Raw genomic sequence first — 22,434 nt, forward strand, 5'->3', positions numbered from 1 at the left:
TTCCGAACATCATTTCCTAAGTGCCCAATACGTGTGCCTACAAAAGGATTGGAATGGTCTTAAACCGGACTTATGATACAGCAGATTCAAATTTATTACAGAAGTTACAAGGAGCTTACCAAAGATAGCAGCAGTCATGGAGTGTATTTGCCGCTGTACGGCCGTCAGTTCATCTACCACCGGTTTAAGGGCCGCTTCAGCATTTTCTGCTCTTTTGGTTAAACCGGCCTTATCAGTGGCCCAGTCAGCTCGCTCTTTCTTAAAAATTTTCTTCAGCCGTTCAGCAGTGTTCAAAGCGCTGGTTAATTCTTCCTTGGCTTTATCTGTTTCAGCTTGCTGGGTCTTCAGGGCCTCCTGCAAATCGGTAATTCGGTCCTCCTTGATTTTAATCTCAGGCTGCATACAGATGACATTTTAAAGTTTTTCACAGTCAAGACAAGAAATTGAAGTATCAACCACATAAACAAAGTTATATGCCTGATACTTGGGGGCTAATGTATCTTCAATTTTTTGTATATTGCTCAACTACAAAGTCCCAAGCTCAATACAAGTATTCAACTTGGCACTTGGGGGCTAATGGCTATTTGATCAAGTTCTGTTTTAAGGACAACTTTTTAGCCCTGGTTTGATTATGCTAAACCGGCCCTCGAGGGTTATACCGATGGATTTCAATAATTATATATTCAGGATCAAGTCCCGGTTTGACCAAGGTCACAAACCGGCCCTTGGGGGCTACCGGGATGAATGCAAGAGCAGAAGAGAAAGAAGGAATTTACCTCAAATTTATCCCTCATCATTTTGACCAGGCCAGCTTCACAATCACGGCTAGTGTAAAGCCGGTTTAAATAGCCAGAATGAAGATCTTGCGCATTCAGAGCGGCATATGTTTCCAATTCGACATCCCATTTTCCTTTGTTCAAAGAGGAAGAATCCTCTTTGATGGTATGCCTGGTAAGAGTGGCAGGATTCCCGGGTTCAGAACGGCCTACACCGGTAATCACAACATCATCATCTTTTGATTCGCTGGTTTGGGTTGGTGCGGCCGTTTTGTCAGCAGGAGTGTGGGATTTTTCAATTTGGACAGAACTGGCAAGCGGATCAGCAGACGCTGGAGCATTAGTAAGACCTTCTTCAGGGATAATGTCATCTTGCAGAGGAGGATCATTGGGGATATCTTCAGAAATAAACACTTCATGATCCGGCGCTTGGTCATGTTCCGGGGCCACATTTTCTTCAGCCGCTTTATCCAGGCGGGCCTTCTTGCTTGGTTTCGGTTTAGCCCTGGAAGAAAAGATAAAAATTAAGGAAAAGTGTAAACCATTACGCAGCATACTGGAAGCATATGATCGGTTTAACTTACCCAGCAACTGTTTTCAAAGGTGGTAGCTGGGTGGCTGACGATTCACCAGATGAGGAATGAGAAGTGACCTGATAATCGGAGTCGGATGGATTAAGAGGTTGACGGAAGAAACCCACTTTACGATTTAAATCAATAAAAAGGTCGGAGACCTCGGAGCGGCGTTTTCGAACCGGACTGTTTGGTAAACCGGCAGAGGTAACTACCTGGCCACTGTGCCGGGTTGTGCGGCGAGCTTCGTGTTGCTGGGTCTTCATAAGAAATTGGGAATCCAGATAAGCAAGAGGATGAGAAAATTTAACTTTCCGGTTTGCCCGGCGAAATTTTGGCAAAGGCAAGATTTCTGAATCGGAAGAGAGAATGGTTACCTCAACGAAAGCCGCATTGCTGGCTTCAGCATCATCCTGACAAACATCATCATCAATAAGGCGTGTAAAAAGTAAGCCAAGTGAATCAAGTTCTATCTCAAGATCCGGTTTACCCACATCATCATCAATGGCCGGGTCAGACGAAGCGGTGGTTTTTCTCTTATGAGCTGGTTTCTTGACAACCTTGGTCTTGGGCCGGGTTGGCCGTCCTGCCTTTTCCGTTTTGTCTTGAGGAAGTTTCTTACTCCAGAACGGATTATCACCCTGGATCAGCAGCAATTAAAATGTTGAACATATAAAATAGTAAATCGGATCAACAATAAAGCAATTGAAATATTACCGCTGGCGGTTTGTTGGTGGTGCAATACGGAAGCAGACCGGTTTGAGCACAGAGGTGCTCCGGTTCATTCAGCATCTTCTTCACAGATTCTGTGACTTCATCCTCAGGGAGTTGGATTTTAGTGTGTCGGAGTGGGTCATCGACACTATCAGTATACTCACACATCAAATTTGGGCGCCGGCTTAGAGGCAAAATACTCCATGATATCCAGCAGCGTGCAAGGTCTATTCCTGTTAAACCGTTGGCCATGAAGGCCCGGAGCTTGGACAGTTGAGGAGCATATTTAATTCTCTCCTTGGCGTTTAGCCTTTGTGGAAAGGGGTGAGTGTTGCTGAGCCGTTCCGGACGGAAGCCAGGCAAGGGATTTTCGTTGTCAGGAGATGTATCCTTGCAATAAAACCAAGTTACGTTCCATTCCTTGGGGTGAGTATGGAGTTTGATGTGAGGGTAGGTGATTTCTTTCCTCTTCTGAATGGCCATACCGCCCAGTTCGGTATTAGGGCCGTCAGTGAATTCAGTACGACGGTTCAGATGAAAGAGATCTCTGAATAACTCGACGGAAGGCTCCTCTTGAAGGTATGCCTCAGAAAGTACTTGAAAGTGACATAGGTTGGTGACGGAGTTGGGGCCAATATCCTGTGGACGGAGTTGAAAGTTGGCTAACACGTCCCGATAAAATTTGGAGCCGGGCAGTTTGAAGCCCCGGGCCATATGATCTGTGAAGACCACGACCTCTCCTTCCTGGGGTGTAGGAGGACATTCATCTCCAGGAACCCTCCAATGAATCGTGTCTTTGCTATCCAAAGCACCAATCAGGACTAGGTCGTTCAGTTGTGATTCTGTGACACGGGAGGGAACCCAATTGCACTCGTACACTTGTTTGGCCATGACAAGATCTACAAGGAATAAATGATCCGGTTCAAGCATATGCCGGATAGAACGGTGGTGATCTAATTACGGTAAACCGGAGGCAATACCATAAACCGGTCTTCTACAACGCAGCATCAGATGGATTCTGGCGGTTCAACCAGGGGACTAATGACATATATACCGGTCTAGCTATTTTTTCTCGATGGTGAAGTTAAACCGCCTGGCCTAAGTATCGGAAGCAATCGAAACTATGGATAACTAGTTATGCAGAAACAAGTTTCACAAAGTTATGTTACAGCCACGGATCTACAGCAAGCTCATAAAAAACAGGAAGTATTTTGAAGACTAAGACGGAAACAGAAGTGAACCATTGAGTGGATAGATGCGGGAGATCTATAAGTCTGGATGAGAAATGGTAAGCGGATGCTAAAGGGATCGCTACTAAACACAACAAGAGTTCACGGATGCATTCAAGATCAGAGAGCAGCTATGAACGCGCGATGAACATAGCAAGAACATGGAACCCTAAGAATAGATCTAGGTTAAGAGGGAGAGAGAACTTACCAGGAACGGAGAGGATGCGGAAAGACGCCGCGACACTCTGGTACGTGCAGGTTGATGCAGCAGCCTGAGACGAGGCAGAGGTCGACGGTGGTGGCGGAGCCCCAAGGCCGGCGACGTAAGGAAGAAGAAGAAGAAGGGACGAAGGGGAAGAGAAAGGAAATGAACCTTCGGTCTTATTTATAAGGCAACTGAGCTAGGTCAAACGCGCGAATCCAGGAGCTGTCATTAAGAGGGCGTTATGAATTTCATAATGACGTCATGCCGGTTTATAGTAGCCAAAACTGATGACCTCATGCCGGTTTACAGTGACCAAAAATGATGACGACATGGAGATTTGCCAATTAACAGAAGACATCCAAGACGCAAGATGGTGTGAAGGATTGACATGAACCAGTTCAAATCAATCTGGGGCCTAATGTTGGGGATATTACCACTGGGCGTAAACCGGCTTACTTGGGCCGGGTTAACGTCATAGTGGTATAAGCAGGTGAAGGCCCAAAGCCTATAGTCGGTTTAGAATCTGTATCAGTAAAACCGACCTGATGTATAGCTTGTATTGTAAGTTAGGAATAGAGAGATATCGACCGGGATACGAATATGAACCGGCTGGGACTCTATGGACCGACGGGCGTCACCCGTGTATATAAGGGGACGACCCGGCGGCGGTTCAAGGGACAACCACAACTCGGGCCTAGGCGAAGCTTGCTTGCTCCCCAGCCATCGAAACCACATCAATTCTATCACAACTAGACGTAGGCTTTTACCTTCATCGAAGGGGCCGAACTAGTATAAACCCCACGTGTCTTTGTGTCCGCTTTAACCCCTTCAAGTAAACTCGTAGCGATGGCTCCACGACTAAGTCCTTTCGCTAGGACATCTGCCGTGACAAATCCACGACAGATACCGTAGGAGTGCTTTGGGTGTACCAAACGTCACAACGTAACTGGGTGACTATAAAGGTATACTACGGGTATCTCCGAAAGTGTCTGTTGGGTTGACACGGATCAAGACTGGGATTTGTCACTCCGTATGACGGAGAGGTATCACCGGGCCCACTCGGTAATACATCATCATTATGAGCTCAAAGTGACCAAGTGTCTGGTCACGGGATCATGCATACGGTACGAGTAAAGTGACTTGCCGGTAACGAGATTGAACAAGGTATTGGGATACCGACGATCGAATCTCGGGCAAGTAACATACCGATTGACAAAGGGAATTGTATACGGGGTTGCTTGAATCCTCGACATCGTGGTTCATCCGATGAGATCTTCAAGGAGCATGTGGGAGCCAACATGGGTATCCAGATCCCACTATTGGTTATTTACCGGAGAGCGATCTCGGTCATGTCTACATGTCTACCGAACCCGTAGGGTCTACACACTTAAGGTTCGGTGACGCTAGGGTTGTAGGGATATGTATATGCAGTAACCCAAATGTTGTTCGGAGTCCCGGATGAGATCCCGGACGTCACGAGGAGTTCCGGAATGGTCCGGAGGTAAAGAATTATATATAGGAAGTGCTATTTCGGCCGTCGGGACAAGTTTCGGGGTCATCGGTATTGTACCGGGACCACCGGAAGGGTCCCGGGGGTCCACCGGGTGGGGCCACCTGCCCCGGGGGGCCACATGGGCTGTAGGGGTGTGCGCCTTGGCCTATATGGGCCAAGGGCACCAGCCCCAAGAGGCCCATGCGCCAAGAGATAAGGAAAGGAAGAGTCCTAAAGGGGGAAGGCACCTCCTAGGTGCCTTGGGGAGGATGGACTCCTCCCTTGGCCGCTGCCCCCCTAGGAGATTGGATCTCCTAGGGCCGGCGCCCCCTCCCTAGGCTCCCTATATATAGTGGGGGAAGGAGGGCTTCTCAAACCACGCCTTTGGTGCCTCCCTCTCCCTCTCCAACACATCCTCCTCCTCCATAGAGCTTGGCGAAGCCCTGCCGGAGTACTGCAGCTCCATCACCACCACGCCGTCGTGCTGCTGCTGGAGCCATCTTCCTCAACCTCTCCTTCCCCTTGCTGGATCAAGAAGACGGAGACGTTACGCTGACCGTACGTGTGTTGAACGCGGAGGTGCCGCCCGTTCGGCGCTAGGATCTCCGGTGATTTGGATCACGTCGAGCACGCCTTCCTCATCCCCGTTCTTTGAACGCTTCCGCGTGTGATCTGCAAAGGTATGTAGATGCAATCCGATCACTCGTTGCTAGATGAACTCCTAGATGGATCTTGGTGAAACCGTAGGAAAATTTTTGTTTTTCTGCAACGTTCCCCAACAGCGGCCGCGCGAGGCCGGCCGGCCGGAGCTGCACCTGGCAGGGGCAACGGTGGGAGCGGGGCTCCGGCGGGCGCAGGGCGTGGTAGGGGAGGCCGGCGAGGTCGGCGGCAGCGGTGGGAGACCGGCGGGCGCGGACCAACGCGCGCAGGCGGCGGAGCACCCACAGGCGTGCGCGAGGCGGCCAGAGGAAGCCGCCTCCGGCAGCGACGCAGTGAAGGATGGGGCGCAGCGGCAGCAGCGGGTAGAGCCGGCGAGGGGCGGAGAGGGCGACGATAGGGCGCCCGTGGCCAGAGGCCACGGCGGGTGGCGAGAATGGAAGCGGGGCGAGGGGGCAAAGGTAGGCGGGCGCAGGTGGCGTGGCAAAACGGGGCGGCCGACGCTGGGGCTACGGCGAGCGCGTGCGGGGCCGCAGCAGCTCCAGCGAGCGAGCAAGCTGCGGCAGGGGGAAAGAGGAGGCCGAGGGCCTCACCGGCGTTTGCAGGGGCACAGGGAGCGGCGAGGCTCGGGGTAGCGGCTCATGGGGGAGGACGGGGACGACACGCGGAGACGAGGAGACAAGGCGACGAGGCCCGGGGTGGTTCGGCGATGGCGTCGTGGTCGACGACGGAGAGGACGGCGGCAACAGGCGCGATGGTCGGGGCACCGATGGCGTCGTGGACGCGGTCGTGGCCCGATTTAGATCCAAATCGGGGTGGAGGGGATCGTGGGGGTGGGGGGGAGCGAGTGGTGGGGTATTGGTGTGACGCCCCAAGGCCGGAGCTTCAGATGCCTTCCAGGGTTTCCAGGTTTCGTCGTGTGATTTGTTTGGTTCTTTGCATTCATCATTGCATCATGTGCATTGTCATCATGCCATCATGCCATTTATTTTTCTTAACTCAACTAAACAAATGGTATGGATCTTTGATCCATTTAAATTGAGGGAATTCACATGGTGATTCTCTTTACAACTTATCCTCTCGATATTTAGAGAGCTATAGCAATTATTCCAATTATGTGGAATTACCTTAACACACTTGCAAAAATCCCAATGCCTTTTATTATTTCAACTCTTGGCCTCTAACTTTGCCACATGTCCTTTCATCATTTTCCGGAGCTCCACCTAATTTCTCAACATTTTTGGGCACTTTGAAAAAAAACCTATCCTAGTTCAAATTTTTTGAATTAAATTCAAAGGAATTTGAATTTAATCTTTCAAACTTGACCTTTTTCTATTTTCCCGGACCGTGCACATTTTTTAAGTCCGTGAAAATTATCCCCGTGCCCAAATTCTTCCTCTAACCTTCTATTCTCTCTTTTCCCTTCTCTTATTTCTTTGTTTTTTTGTAAAGAGAAGGAGATGGGAGGGAGAGAGAGAGAGAAGAGCCGGATGGGCCTCCCAGCCCAGCTGCAACCTGCCCAGCTCGCTCACTATCCCCGCAGCCCATCTGCACCTAGGCTACCCGCACCAATGGCCCAAGGCCCAGCCGCCCCACCAGCTTCTCTAACCCTAGGCCCGACCAACCTCACCTCGTCCTCTCCCTCGCTCTCCTCGATCTCTCTCTCGCGCCGCCAGGGAGCCCGACTCCCTCATCTCCTCATCTCCCTCGATCCCACTCCTCTCCCTCTCTTCCTCCCATGCCCGATCCAGTTCTTTCCCTCTCCTCGATCTCCCTCTCGATTCCCAGGACCGCGCCATCCCCATCTCCCTCTGCTTGAGGAGCCCTCACCCTCTCCCCTCGCGTGTGAGTTCGACCCCGAGCACCGGAGATGCTCTCCTCTCCCCTGCAGCCTCTCTCTCGGGCCATGGCGCTCGCGCCCCATCTCGCTCCAGGGAGAGGAACTCCTAAGCGTGTCTCCTTCCTCGCGCCCGTCCAGCAAGCCCCCGTGTCGCTGCCTCGCTGCCGCCTCCCCGTCTCTGACGAGCGCCGTCCTATGCTTCCTCTACGGCGACCAGGAGCCACCTCGCCGCGTGTCTCCTCCACCAGCAGCCTGCAACGCCAGAGGGGAGTAGAGCTCCTCCCGGTCCCCATGGTGACTGCTTCCCCTACCCCGAGCTTCTCTGCAGCCAGCGTCCAAGTCCCGCGCCCCATGACTTCGCTGCACCTCGCGCTGCTGCTCTGCCTCGCCTCCCTCCTTCCACGCCCAAGCTTCACCCGCGATTCGTAGGCGTCCTCCCCTGACATCGTTGCCGATTGAGAGCCACGGCTGCAGCTTGTCCTCTGCCGCTGGTTTCGTGCACCTCCGCTGCCGGTTTCATGAACGCCAATGTCCCCTTCATTTTTGCCAAGACGCGACAACCAGGAACGCCCAAGGACGCCTTCATGGATTTTGCCAAGTGCGACCACCGCTGAACAAAGGGTTTTTGCCTTGCTCATTTTGGACACACCAAGTTCCTCTTCAAAACGTACGACTACTCGGCTTTGCGTCAAGTATCCCGATGGCCGGAGTCCTCGGATCCATCAAGTTCGTCTACGAACCGAGAACAACTACCGTCTCCGAAGAACCGTGTAGCGGAATCGTCAAGTTCGACTATGACTCGTGTACGACTACGCGGGATTCCTCGGACGCCAAGTTCAACGATGCATCAAGTTCCTCGCCGTGACCCCGAACATCTACGGAAACTCGCGCAACGATAAACATGTACCACTACCGTTGCCGAGATCGCGAGAACCTCTACCGTCGACCCTAGAGCATGCGAGAACGACTACTTCGACTACGAACGTTCCGAAAACGTCTACTTCCTCTACTTGGCATCGATCGAGAACCGCCTCGTTTGCACACTTAGAAGGTATAACCCGAGACGACGTCTGTGTAACGAATGTTTGCGATGTTTGAGATGCTCATGTTCGAGTTGTCATTGCACGTTCCTCCTCGGTTGCCATGCCGTCGACCCATGGGGAACCCGGTATCCGGGATCACCCCACCATCCTTGCATGATCCATTCATCCACATTTTCTCTTGCACCGACATCTCAATGAGTTGTCGGATCACCCAGAATGTTGCCGTGGCACCATTTTCGTGGTAGTTGGCGTGGCACCCTTTTTGTTCCGCCATGACGACCAAATGCTTCATAATGCTCATGTCAACTCTTAATAAAAATTGCATAAAACTTGCTCATGTCATTCGCATCATGATAACAACAATTAAAATGTTTAAAATTGTTGTTGCTATATATTACTAATGCATATGGGGATTTACCGGATTCGTTATTTGTTATACCCGGCCCCATTTAAATTGTTTAGATGGTGTAGTTTTATTATGCCTCACCTCTTGCCATGTTAACCAACATTTAATATTGTTGAGTACCTAACCGAGAAAGAACTAAATAATTGATGTGGTGTTCCGTCAATATGCAACTCGTTGCATATTAAGCTCCACTTAATTTGTAGGATTGCTTGTGCACTTTGCCATGCCATGCATATTAAACCGGACATGCATCATACTTGGTTGTGCATCGTGCCATGCTTATGTGGTGGTTGTTTATTATGTTGTTTGCTCCTTTCCGGTGTTGCTTCTTCAGGCTAGTTCCGACAACGTCGCGTTTGTGAGGAACCGTTCGACTATGTCCGTTTGTCTTCTTCAGGGACTCGTTCTTCTTCCTTGCGGGATCTCAGGCAAGATGACCATACCCTCGAAATCACTTCTATCTTTGCTTGCTAGTTGCTCGCTCTTTTGCTATGCCTATGCTGCGATACCGATCACTTGCTTATCATGCCTCCCATATTGTTAAACCAAGCCTCTAACCCACCTTGTCCTAGCAAACCGTTGTTTGGCTATGTTACCGCTTTGCTCAGCCCCTCTTATAGCATTGTTAGTTGTAGGTGAAGATTGAAGCTTGTTCCATGTTGGAACATGGATATTTTGTTGGGATATCACGATATATCTTATTTAATTAATGCATCTATATACTTGGTAAAGGGTGGAAGGCTCGGCCTTATGCCTGGTGTTTTGTTCCATTCTTGCCGCCCTAGTTTCCGTCATATCGGTGTTATGTTCCCGGATTTTGCGTTCCTTACGCGGTTGGGTTATAATGGGAACCCCTTGACAGTTCGCTTTGAATAAAACTCCTCCAGTAAGGCCCAACATTGGTTTTACCATTTGCCACCTAGCCTTTTTTCCCTTGGGTTAGACCAGCCCAAGGGTCATCTTTATTTTAAACCCCCCGGGCCAGTGCTTGTCTAAGTGTTGGTCCAAACTAGAGCCCCTTGCAGCGCCACCTCGGGGAAACTCGAGGGATGGTTTTAGTTGTACGGATTGCTTATCCGGTGTTGCCCTGAGAACGAGATATGTGCAGCTCCTATCGGGATGTCGGCGCATCGGGTGGTCTTGCTGGACTTGTTTTACCATTGTCGAGGATGTCTTGTAACCGGGATTCCGAGTCTGATCGGGGCTTCCCGCTAGAAGGAATATCCTTCCTTGACCGTGAGAGCTTGTGATGGTCTAAGTTGGGACACCCCTGCAGGGTTTTGAACTTTCGAAAGCCGTGCCCGCGGTTATGGGCAGATGGGAATTTGTTAACGTTCGGTTGTAGAAAACCTGAAGTTGACCTTAATTAAAATGCATCAACCGCGTGTATAATCGTGATGGTCTCTTTCCGGCGGAGTCCGGGAAGTGAACACGGTGTTGGAGTTATGCTTGACGTAGGTTGTTCTAGGATCACTTCTTGATCATACTTTTATCGACCGTGCTTTGCCTTCTCTTCTCGCTCTCTTTTGCGAACAGGTTAGCCACCATATATGCTAGTCGCTTGCTGCAGCTCCACCTCATACCTTTACCTTACCCATAAGCTTAAATAGTCTTGATCGCGAGGGTGCGAGATTGCTGAGTCCCCGTGGCTCACAGATACTTCCAAAACTAGCTTGCATGTGCCGATGAGTCCGTGCAGATGACGCAACCAAGCTCAGGAGGAGCTCGATGAAGATCTTGTCCTTTGTGTTGTTTCGTTCTAGTTGATCAGTAGTGGAGCCCAGTCGGGACGATCGGGGATCTGTGTAGCATTTGGGGTAGTCTTCTTTTATTTTGGTTCCATAGTCGGACCTTGATTGTATCTGGTTGATGTAATGCTTTATTCATGTAATTGTGTGAAGTGGCGATTGTAAGCCAACTATGTATCTCTTTCCCTTATGTATTACATGTATTGTGTGAAGATTACCTCACTTGCGACATTGCTTTCAATGCGGTTATGCCTCTAAGTTGTGCTTCGACACGTGGGAGATATAGCCGCATCGAGGGCGTTAAAATTGGGCTATGGTTAGACCGGGGTGGGGGATAAGGGAGTGAGGGGGGTCGGCTTGGTCGGTTTGGGCCGGCCTGATGCAGCCAACTGGGCCGGGGAGGGGGGTTTTGGCCCAGGGGGCAGGGGGCTTTGTTTTTCTTCTCTCTTTTTCTTTATTTACTTTCTGCTTTACATTTATCCTTTTCGTTTTGCACTTTCTTTTAGCTAGCAATGTATTTTGTAAAAAGTGGGGCTTGGCCACTTAAATACCTTGCATTAGCTAGTGTTGCCATAAAAAGTTTGTGACGCTTTTGAGTTTGTTTGAATTTTTCATAAATGGAAAGGCATTTAACTATGTTGTTCCAGCCACCGTTTTAATTATTAGCATGCATTTGATATATCATAAAAGTGTGGGTTTCAACATGAAAATTTCCCAATGATTATTTGCAACACATTGAACATTTTAGTTTTGTCATTAGAAAACTTTTACCGTTTGACTTAAATTCAAATTTGAATTTGGATCGTTTTTGAACTAACATGAGGTTAACAACAGTAATCATGGTGACGTGGCATCATTAGCAGGGAATTACTGTAGCTTGATTATCCGGGCGTTACAAGATGATTCGCGATAGACTCAAGGTAGCCCAATCCAGGCAGAAGAGTTGTGCGGATTCAAAATGCAAGGAGACATTTTACGAAGTTGGAGACAGAGTGCATCTTCATTTATCCCCACTTTGAGGAATGAAGCGATTTGGAGTTAAGGGAAAGTTAGCACCACGTTTTGTGGGACCATACAAAGTTTTGGAACGTATGGGAGAGGTTGCTTACAAGTTGGAATTACCCGAAGGATTGTCAGGAGTTCACGATGTGTTCCACATTTCTCAGTTGAAGAAGTGCCACACACAGATGGCTGATATTCCTCTGAGAGATACAGTGCCACTGGAAGTGATACAGTTGGATAGCGATTTGACCTACGAGGAGAAGCCAGTCAGAATTCTCGAGTTTGTCAGCCGAGTTACACGCAACATGGTTATCAAATTTTGCAATGTTCAAGGATGAAGCCACCTGGGAACGAGAGGAAGACCTACGGAAGGATCACTCTCACCTATTTTCTAGCCAACCCGAATCTCGAGGGCGATATTCATCTTAATGGGGGCAGGTTTGTAACATCCAAAAATTTCAATTTGGAATGTTATACATTAGATCATCATTGCATATCATATTTTATTCATTTTGGTTAGATCCTTGAAATTCTACGCAACTCAAGGACCCACGGAGAGAGCTGGGGATTTCATTATTTTCATATTCGAGTTTTTCTCGAATTTTGAAAAAAGGATCGTTTGGTTTTAATAAATTTTCTCTTGAATATTTGTTTTATAAAAATAAAAGAGAGAGGATAAAATGACTTCCTCAAAAATAAAGAAATATCGAAGATTTAATGTTAAAATCAAATAAGAATTTTATTCGGAGTTTTATCGCTATTTTATTTGAATTAGGAAAAATATGCGTTTTTCAAAATTTCATTTTAGCCCCCAAAAAATGTTCACTTTGTCCGGCCTATTTTTAGAGGACGGGGAAAATTTATTTCGGGATTTTGGAGTCCATTTAGTATTTCTTTTATTTCTTTTTCCGCACGTTAGGATATTTAAAAAAAGGGGGGGAAACCGACTCCGGGCCGTACCCGAGCGGGACTCCACCCGAGGTCTTTATAAACCGCAGCACCGAGCCGCCCCAAGGCCCAGCCCACCACCGCCAAACCCTAGCGCCGCCCCGCCAGCCCGCCGCCGCGGCCACGCGCCGCCGCCGCCCTGCTAGTCGCGCCGCCGCACTGGAGCACCGCCGCCGCCGCCGTCTCGCCGGATCCGCCGGAGGTAGCCGCCACCGTCCTCAGTTTTCACGAGAAAACTGAATAGTTTTTTTTTTCCGAAACCCTAGATCATTTTTTTAGTTTTGGTTCATTTTTTCAGTTTAGTTATTTAGCGGACGTTCCTCCATACGTTTGTTATAACGAATAGTTTTCGTCCGTTAGCCGCAGATAACGAACAATTTTCGTTCGTTAGCCTGTTCGTCCGTTTTTCTTTTTCTCGGATTTTCCGCGATTATTTTCGATCGTGATTTCTGACCTGATTTTCATTTTAGTTTATCTTTTCGCTCGTTTATTGGAATCAGGCGATTCAAGCGCCTATAGTTTCGTCTCGAAGCCCTCTTTCTGTTTAACCAACTTAAACAAGTTTTTTCTACTGTAAAATTTGACTTTAGACCAGATTAGTAAACGAAGCTTGTTTCTTTCGCCATTTGAGTTTTGTTGCTTCATTTGATTTGATTCTTTTTGCAAACCGGAGTTCTTAAGTTGAACTTTCTGGTTGGATCTATTATTTGAGTTTTACCCGTGCCCTTGCTTGATTGCTTATTGTATGCTTGTTTGTTTGCGATAGAGTACCCGGAGTGCGAAGCGTGCTACTACAAGTCTCTAGGTTTCGCGGATCATCAGCAAGGCAAGTAACACTTTGATCATGCTTTTCATTACTTAGTTTTTATGCATTAGTTTCAACCCTCAAACATTGCATGAGTAGGATTGATAACATGTGGGTGGTGGGAAGTAGATGATGAGGTAGAACCTATCACCTGTTTTATTATCAAACCCTTGGGAGTTACTTCTACGTTGCTTTTATTGCTATGCTATGCTCGTAGGCGTGGATTGGGTTGAGTGTATTCATGACAGATGTGAGTATTCTTAATTAATGGTTAACTTAAGGTGGCAACTTAAATACACATCTGGGTGGATTGAGGCACCTGGGGAACCCAGTGATTGCCTGTATTTTTTTTAGAAATCCCGGGGTACCGTGTGATTCTCCTATGGACGGCCACCCAGGCTCAAAGGGATCATGAGATTTTTCATGCTAGAAACTTCCGTCTGCAGCCACATGCCATTATGGGCTCTAGCATAGTTGATTAAGTCGTGTGAACTCTTATAGTGGTAGACTAGAAGATATAGGGGATGTAGGTGGTACTGTCTACCCATCGTAAGGTGCCAACGCTTCTGAAAGACTGTGTCTCGGTCATCCATTTCTCAAACATGATGTAGTGCGAGAAATCCAATGGGGGAGATCAAGTCTTGTGGTGAAAAGTGCACAAACCTCTGCAGAGTGTATAAACTAATCATGGTTAGCCGTGTCCCCGGTTATGGACATCTTGAGTATCTAGTTCATGGATTATCATGTGGATCTCAACACTCTTAATTATAAAATTTGATTGGGTTATTGTTAATTATTTTTAATTGGGATTAAGATGGGGTTTACCATTCTCAATGTTTAACAACCACCATGATAGTTAAATAAAATATATTCCTTTATTGTTGGGAAAAATTGGCTTTTCGCAAAACTTATTAACCATATAGCCTCCACCAGCCATATATGCATGTAGTGATAGTATTATTCCATTCATTACTCTCTTGAGTTACATTGCCATCATATTCCATGTGTTGGCCCGTTTTCGGGCTGCAACGTATCATGTTGCAGACTTTTCAGACGACGGGTAAGGAGCCTTAGGTCATGGTCTTTCACTCAGTGATGCCGTTGGAGTTGATGGACTCACTTTATCTTCCAAGCCTTCCGCTATTATCGTATTAGATGGCCTTAAGCCATATTTATTGTAATAAGTTCTCTTTTGAGACATTCGATGTAATAAGTGTGTGATTGCTACTCTGTTATAAATCCTTCAAGTACTATTCGTGTTAGCATTACCGATCCAGGGATGACACTGATGCATAGAGATCAGACTGTTTGAGGTCTGGTCGCTACAATATCTATAGATCTTGATGCCCAATATATAAGCAGCTTTGCCGAGGTCTTTCATTGAAAAATTCTTATTCAAGTATCCTTTTATGCTATTCAGGAATTCAGTATCATTTTCGATCAACAATATGTCATCTACATATAATATCAGAAATGCTACGGAGTTCCCACTCACTTTTTTGTAAATACAGGCTTCTCCAAAAGTCTGTATAAAACCATATGCTCTGATCACACTATCAAAGCATATATTCCAACTCCGAGAGGCATGCACCAGTCCGTAAGTGGATCGCTGGAGCTTGCACACTTTGTTAGCACCTTTTTGATCGACAAAACCTTCTGGTTGCATCATATACAACTCTTCTTTAAGATATCCATTAAGGAATGCAGTTTTGACATCCATTTGCCAAATTTCATAATCATAAAATGCAGCAATTGCTAACATGATTTGGACGGACTTAAGCATCGCTACAGGTGAGAAGGTCTCATCATAGTCAACTCCTTGAACTTGTCGAAAACCTTTTGCAACAAGTCGAGCTTTGTAGACAGTAATATTACCGTCAGTGTCAGTCTTCTTCTTGAAGATCCATTTATTCTCTATGGCCTGCCGATCATCAGGCAAGTCAACCAAAGTCCACACTTTGTTCTCATAAATGGATCCCATCTCAGATTTCATGACCTCAAGCCATTTCGCGGAATCTGGGCTCATCGTCGCTTCCTCATAGTTCGTAGGTTCGTCATGGTTAAGTAACCTGACCTCCAAACAGAATTACCGTACCACTTTGGTGCGGATCTTACTCTGGTTGACCTACGAGGTTCGGTAGTAACTTGATCAGAAGTTTCATGATCATCATCATTAGCTTCCACACTTGCTGGTGTAGGAATCATTGGGACTGATTTTAGTGATGAACTACTTTCCAATAAGGGAGTAGGTGCAATTACCTCATCAAGTTCTACTTTCCTCCCACTCACTTCTTTCGAGAGAAACTTCTTCTCTAGAAAGGATCCATTCTTAGCAACGAATATCTTGCCTTCGGATTTGTGATAGAAGGTGTAGCCAACAGTCTCCTTTGGGTATCCTATGAAGACACATTTCTCCGATTTGGGTTCGAGCTTATCAGGTTGAAGCTTTTTCACATAAGCATTGCATCCCCAAACTTTAAGAAATGACAACTTGGGTTTCTTGCCAAACCACAGTTCATAAGGTGTCATCTCAACGGATTTAGATGGTGCCCTATTTAATGTGAATGCAGCCGTCTCTAAAGCATAACCCCAAAATCATAGCGGTAAATCAGTGAGAGACATCATAGATCGCACCATATCTAATAAAGTGCGGTTACGATGTTCGGACACACCATTACGTTGTGGTGTTCCAGGTGGCGTGAGTTGCGAAACTATTCCGCATTATTTCAAATGAAGTCCAAACTCATAACTCAAATATTCACCTCCACGATCAGATCGTAGAAACTTGATTTTCTTGTTACGATGATTTTCCACTTCACTCTGAAATTCTTTGAACTTTTCAAATGTTTCAGACTTATTTTTCATTAAGTAGATATACCCATATTTGCTCAAAACATCTGTGAAGGTGAGAAAATAACGATACGCTGCGAGCTTCAATGTTCATTGGACCACATACATTAGTATGTATGATTTCCAATAACTCTGTTGCACGCCCCATTGCTCCGGAGAATGGAGTTTTAGTCATCTTGCCCATGAGGCATGGTTCGCAAGTACCAAGTGATTCATAATCAAGTGATTCCAGAAGTCCATCAGAATGGAGTTTCTTCATGCGCTTTACACCAATATGACCTAAATGGCAGTGCCACAAATAATTTGCACTATCATTATCAACTCTGCATCTTTTGGCTTCAATACTATGAACATGTGTATCACTACTATCAAGATTTAGTAAAAATAGACCACTCATCAAGGGTGCATGACCATAAAAGATATAACTCATATAAATAGAACAACCATTATTCTTTGATTTAAATGAATAACCGTCTTGCATCAAACAAGATCCAGATATAATGTTCATGCTCAACGCTGGCACCAAATAACAATTATTTAGGTCTAAAACTATTCCCGAAGGTAGATGTAGAGGTAGCGTGCCGACGTCGATCACATCAACTTTGGAACCATTTCCCACGCGCATCGTCACCTTGTCCTTAGCCAATATTCGCTTAATCTGTAGCCCCTGTTTTGAGTTGCAAATGTTAGCAACTGAACCAGTATCAAATACCCAGGCACTACTCCGATCATTAGTAAGGTACACATCAATAACATGTATATAAAATATACCTTTCACTTTGCCATCCTTCTTCTCTACCAAATACTTGGGGCAGTTCTGCTTCCAGTGACCAGCTCCTTTGCAGTAGAAGCACTCGGTCTCAGGTTTAGGTCCAGACTTGGGTTTCTTAACTTGAGCAGCAACTGGCTTGTTGTTCTTCTTGAAGTTCCCCTTCTTCCATTTACCCTTTTTCTTGAAACTGGTGGTCTTGTTGACCATCAAAACTTGATGCTCCTTCTTGATTTCTACCTCCGCAGCCTTTAGCATTGCGAAGAGCTCAGGAATTGTCTTATCCATCCCTTGCATATTATAGTTCATCACGAAGCTCTTGTAGCTTGGTGGTAGTGATTGAAGAACTCTGTCAATGACACTATCATCAGGAAGATTAACTCGCAGTTGAGTCAAGTGGTTGTGGTACCCAGACATTCTGAGTATATGTTCACTGACAGAACTATTCTCCTCCATATTGAGGCTGTAGAACTTATTGGAGACTTCATATCTCTCAATCCGGGCATTTGCTTGAAATATTAACCTCAACTCCTGGAACATCTCATATGCTCCATGACGTTCAAAACGTCGTTGAAGTCCCGGTTCTAAGCCGTAAAGCATGGCACACTGAACTATCGAGTAGTCATCAGCTTTGCTCTGCCAGGTGTTCACAACATCTGGCGTTGCTCCTGCAGCTGGTTTGTCACCTAGCGGTGCTTCCAGGGCGTAATTCTTTTGTGCAGCAATGAGGACAATCCTCAAGTTATGGACCCAGTCCATGTAGTTGCTACCATCATCTTTCAACTTAGCTTTCTCAACGAATGCATTAAAATTCAACGGAACAATAGCACGGGCCATCTATCTACAACAACATAGACATGCAAAATACTATCAGGTACTAAGTTCATGATAAATTAAAGTTTAGTAAATCAAATTACTTAAGAACTCCCACTTAGATAGACATATCTCTAATCATCTAAGTGATCACGTGATCCATATCAACTAAACCATGTCTGATCATCACGTGAGATGGAGTAGTTTTCAATGGTGAACATCACTATGTTGATCATATCTACTATATGATTCACGCTCAACCTTTAGGTCTCAGTGTTATGAGTCCATATCTTCATATGCTAGGCTCATCAAGTTTAACCCGAGTATTCTGCGTGTGCAAAAATGGCTTCCACCCGTTGTGTGTGAACATAGATCTTATCACACCCGATCATCACGTGGTGTCTCGGCACGACAAAAGGTAGCAGCGGTGCATACTCAGGGAGAACACTTAGACCTTGAAATTTAGTGAGAGATCATCTTATAATGCTATCGCTGAACTAAGAAAAATAAGATGCATAAAGGATAAACATCACATGCAATCAATATAAGTGATATGATATGGCCATCATCATCTTGTGCCTTTGATCTCCATCTCCAAAGCACAGTCATGATCACCATTGGCACCGGCTTGACACCTTGATCTCCATCGAAGCATCGTTGTCGTCTCGCCAACTATTGCTTCTACGACTATCGCTACCGCTTAGTGATAAAGTAAACCAATTACATGGCGATTGCATTTCATACAATAAAGCGACAACCATATGGCTCCTGCCAGTTGCCGATAACTATGTTACAAAACATGATTATCTCATACAATAAAATTTAGCATGATGTCTTGACCATATCACATCACAACATGCCCTGCAAAAACAAGTTAGACGTTCTTGACTTTGTCGTTGCATTTTTACGTGGCTGCTACGGGCTGAGCAAGAACCGTTCCTACCTACGCATCAAAAACCACAACGCGGTATAGTGATTGCTTTTTGATCTTCAGAAAGAACCCTGTACATTGAATTCGATTCAACTAAAGTTGGAGAAACTCACACCCACCAGCCACCTATGTGCGAAGCACGTCGGTAGAACCAGTCTCGCATAAGTGTACGCGTAATGTCGGTCTGGGCCGCTTCATCCAACAATACGGCCGAATCAAAAATCAACTAGTGGCGGCAAGCAATATGTATATACCCACGCCCACAACTCCTTTGTGTTCTACTCGTGCATATAACATCTACACATAAACCTGGCTCGGATGCCACTATTGGGAAACATGGTAATTTCAAAAAAATTCCTACGCACACGCAAGATCATGGTGATGCATAGAAATGAGAGGAGAGAGAGTTTCATCTACGTACCCTCGTAGACCGTAAGCAGAAGTGTTATGACAACGCGGTTGATGTAGTCGTACGTCTTCACGATCGACCGATCCTGGCACCAATAGTACGACACCTCCGCGATCTACACACATTCAGCTCGGTGACGTCCCATGAACTCACGATCCAGCAGAGTGTTGAGGGAGAGCTTCATTAGCACGACGGCATGATGACGGTGATGATGATGCTACCAGAACAGGGCTTCTCCTAAGCACCGCTATGATATGACCGAGGTGGATTATGGTGGAGGGGGGCACCACACACGGCTGGAAAACAATCAACTTGTGTGTTCTAGGGTGCCCGCCTGCCCCCATATATAAAGGAGCAAGGGGGAGGCCGGCCGCCCTAGGGGCGTGCCAAGGAGAGGGGGAGTCCTCCTCCTAGTAGGAGCAGGACTCCCCTTTTCCTAGTCCAACTACGAAGGGGGAAGGGAAAGGAAGGAGAGGAGAGAGGGAGGAAAGAGGGGGCGCCCCCTCCTTGTCCAATTCAGAATCCCAAGGGGGGAGGCGTGGCCAGCCCTAGGCCCCCTCCTCTCTCTCACACACAAGGCCCATGTAGGCCCATTAGTTCCCCCGGGGGTTCCGATAACCCCCCGGCACTCAAATAAATATCCGGTGACCCCCGGAACTCATCCGCTGTCCGAATATAGTCGTCCAATATATCAATCTTTATGTCTCGACCATTTCGAGACTCCTCGTCATGTCTGTGATCACATCCGGGACACAGAGCTATATTCGGTACATCAAAAAACACATAAACTCATAATACCGACCGTCACCGAACGTTAAGCGTGCGGACCCTATGGATTCAAGAACTAAGTAGACATGACCGAGACACGTTGCTACCTCTTGAGGATGCGTTGGTTTTCCCTTGAAGAGGAAATGGTGATGCACCAAACACTACTAGGAAAAGGGCTAAAGATAGGATTGACACTAATGGCGCACCAGAGAAGTGGTGCGCCACTACTATATACTAATGGCGCACCAGGTGGAGGTACGCCATTAGTGTGGAAGACACTAGTGGCGCACCAGACAAAAGGTGCGCCACTAGTAACAATTTTTTTTCCATTTTTTCAAACATACTAATGGCGCATTCGGGCAAAGTGCGCCATTAGTAGTTAGAACTACTAATGGCGCACCGGCGACAAAGTGCGCCAGTAAATTTTCTTTTACTTTTTGGCAAAACTACTAATGGCGCACCGTTGCACCGTGCGCCATTACTAGTTTAAACTAGTAATGGCGCACTGTGCAACGGTGCACCATTAGTATAAAAATTATTTTTCTTTTTACTTTTTTGCAAAACTACTAATGGCGCACTGCATTAGAAAATCGTGTGTCCTCTAGATTTACCGCACGTGAAATACCATGTGTGCATGAACAATTGCATCATTTATCGGGACGAGCATGCGGAGTCTACCATATGTCCGGTGTGCGGCGTCACTCGATACAAGAAGAGGAAGAAAGCTCCTCGAAAATCGGTGTGGTACTTTCCGATCACTCCTCGTCTGCAGGGGTATTTCGTGGACCCTAAGGTAGCAAAGCTCTTGCATTGGCACGCAGATAGGGAGGAGAAGAAGCGGGAAGATGACGGAAATGATCCGGAGATAAATAAAAAAGACAAGATGCTGAGTCACCCTAAGGATGCGAGCCAGTGGTGAGGACACTCGATCTCGATCCCCCTCCACCGCCGCCGACGAGCACCCAGCCCCCCGCACCCTCCCCCGCTCCACCGCCGCCAACGGGCACCCCCCGCACCCTCCCCCGCTCCACCGCCGCTGCCGATGATATTTTCAAGTAACAAATTTGAACATATTTTTAAAAAAATAATTACTATTTTTATAAAAAAATATTACTGTTATGATTTAAACAAGTTTGAACATATTTAAACACAAATAAATATCAAACAGCATTTAAAATGCAAAAAAATATATTGCGGAGCCTGGGAATCGAACCCAGGACCTCCTGGTGTGTGTGCTGCGTGCTGACCAGTCGAGCTAGTGGGTGGGTTCTGATGTGGATTGGGTTAGGTGCAATATAACCTGTGCTCGAACTGTAATAAAAAAACATTCTAATGGCGCACCGCTGTGGGGTGCGCCATTGCTATCTAAAAAAAGATCTCTAATGGCGCACCGAGGAGTGGTGCGCCATTGGTAAGCTATCCTCCCTCTACCTCGCCAGATCCCCTTCAACCCTCTCTCCCTCGCCACCAGATCCATCCGCGCGCTGCCCCGACCCACGATGCCGCCGCCCCGACCCTCGCCGGACTCCACACCTCCGCCGCCCCCGCGCCCACGCGCCCCCACCCCCGCCGCCCCGACCCTCGCGCTAGGGTTCCTCGCCCCGCCACCCGCTCCTCTCCTCCACCTCAGACGAGCAAGCGCCTCTTCCGACCCTTGCAGCAGCCGACGACCTCGGCCCCGACGCACGCGCCCACCCTGCTGGCCCCTGCCGTCCTCTGCCTCCGGTCTCCCCAGCAGCAGCCGGCGAACCAAGGACGGTGCCGTGACCATCGTCACCACCTCCCGCCATCTCTCCCTGCGCGTGGCCGGCGGCTGCTCTCCTTCGATGCGCTGCCCGTGGTGAGCCCCTCTTCCTTACTCACCTCCATGTTCCTTGTTCATCTCTCTGTACCCTGTTCCTCTCTTGTCCATGGTGCTATTTACATGGATCACTGGATGTTGGATAGATGGATGTGTGTTGATGTTAGGTAGTAGATGGTTTGCTTGATGGTTGGTTGAATTGTGCTAGTTGCTTGCTAGATGGATGGACGAATGGTGCGAGTATGTAGACATCTTTTGCTACTGTGAAGGGTCAGTGCTAGTGTAAAGGGTAGTAGTAATTCGTTCCCTTTTGCTTCTGCCTGGTGCTAATTTGCTTCTATTAGCTTTGTGTGGCTTCTTATTATTCTCTAAATCATTCTTCAAAGTAGGCTTTGCATCGCTTTAGGTAGTTTTCTCCATGTTTTATCAAGTGACATGTTAATAGCTTGCTAGTTTAGGATACATAATTAATGCCTTTAAATGGTGCACTCTGTAAATGCCTTTAAATATAACATTGCTAGTTTTGGATACATAATTGCAGAGAAATAATCACATCAATGCCTTTAAATGGTGCACTCTGTAAGAAATTAATAACCTAGCATCACAATTCAGAAATACTCCTGCTACTCATGTAGGTGCCCCATGAGTTTTTTTGG

Source organism: Triticum aestivum, chromosome 3A (assembly GCF_018294505.1).
Source record: "Triticum aestivum cultivar Chinese Spring chromosome 3A, IWGSC CS RefSeq v2.1, whole genome shotgun sequence".
Lineage (NCBI taxonomy): Eukaryota > Viridiplantae > Streptophyta > Magnoliopsida > Poales > Poaceae > Triticum > Triticum aestivum.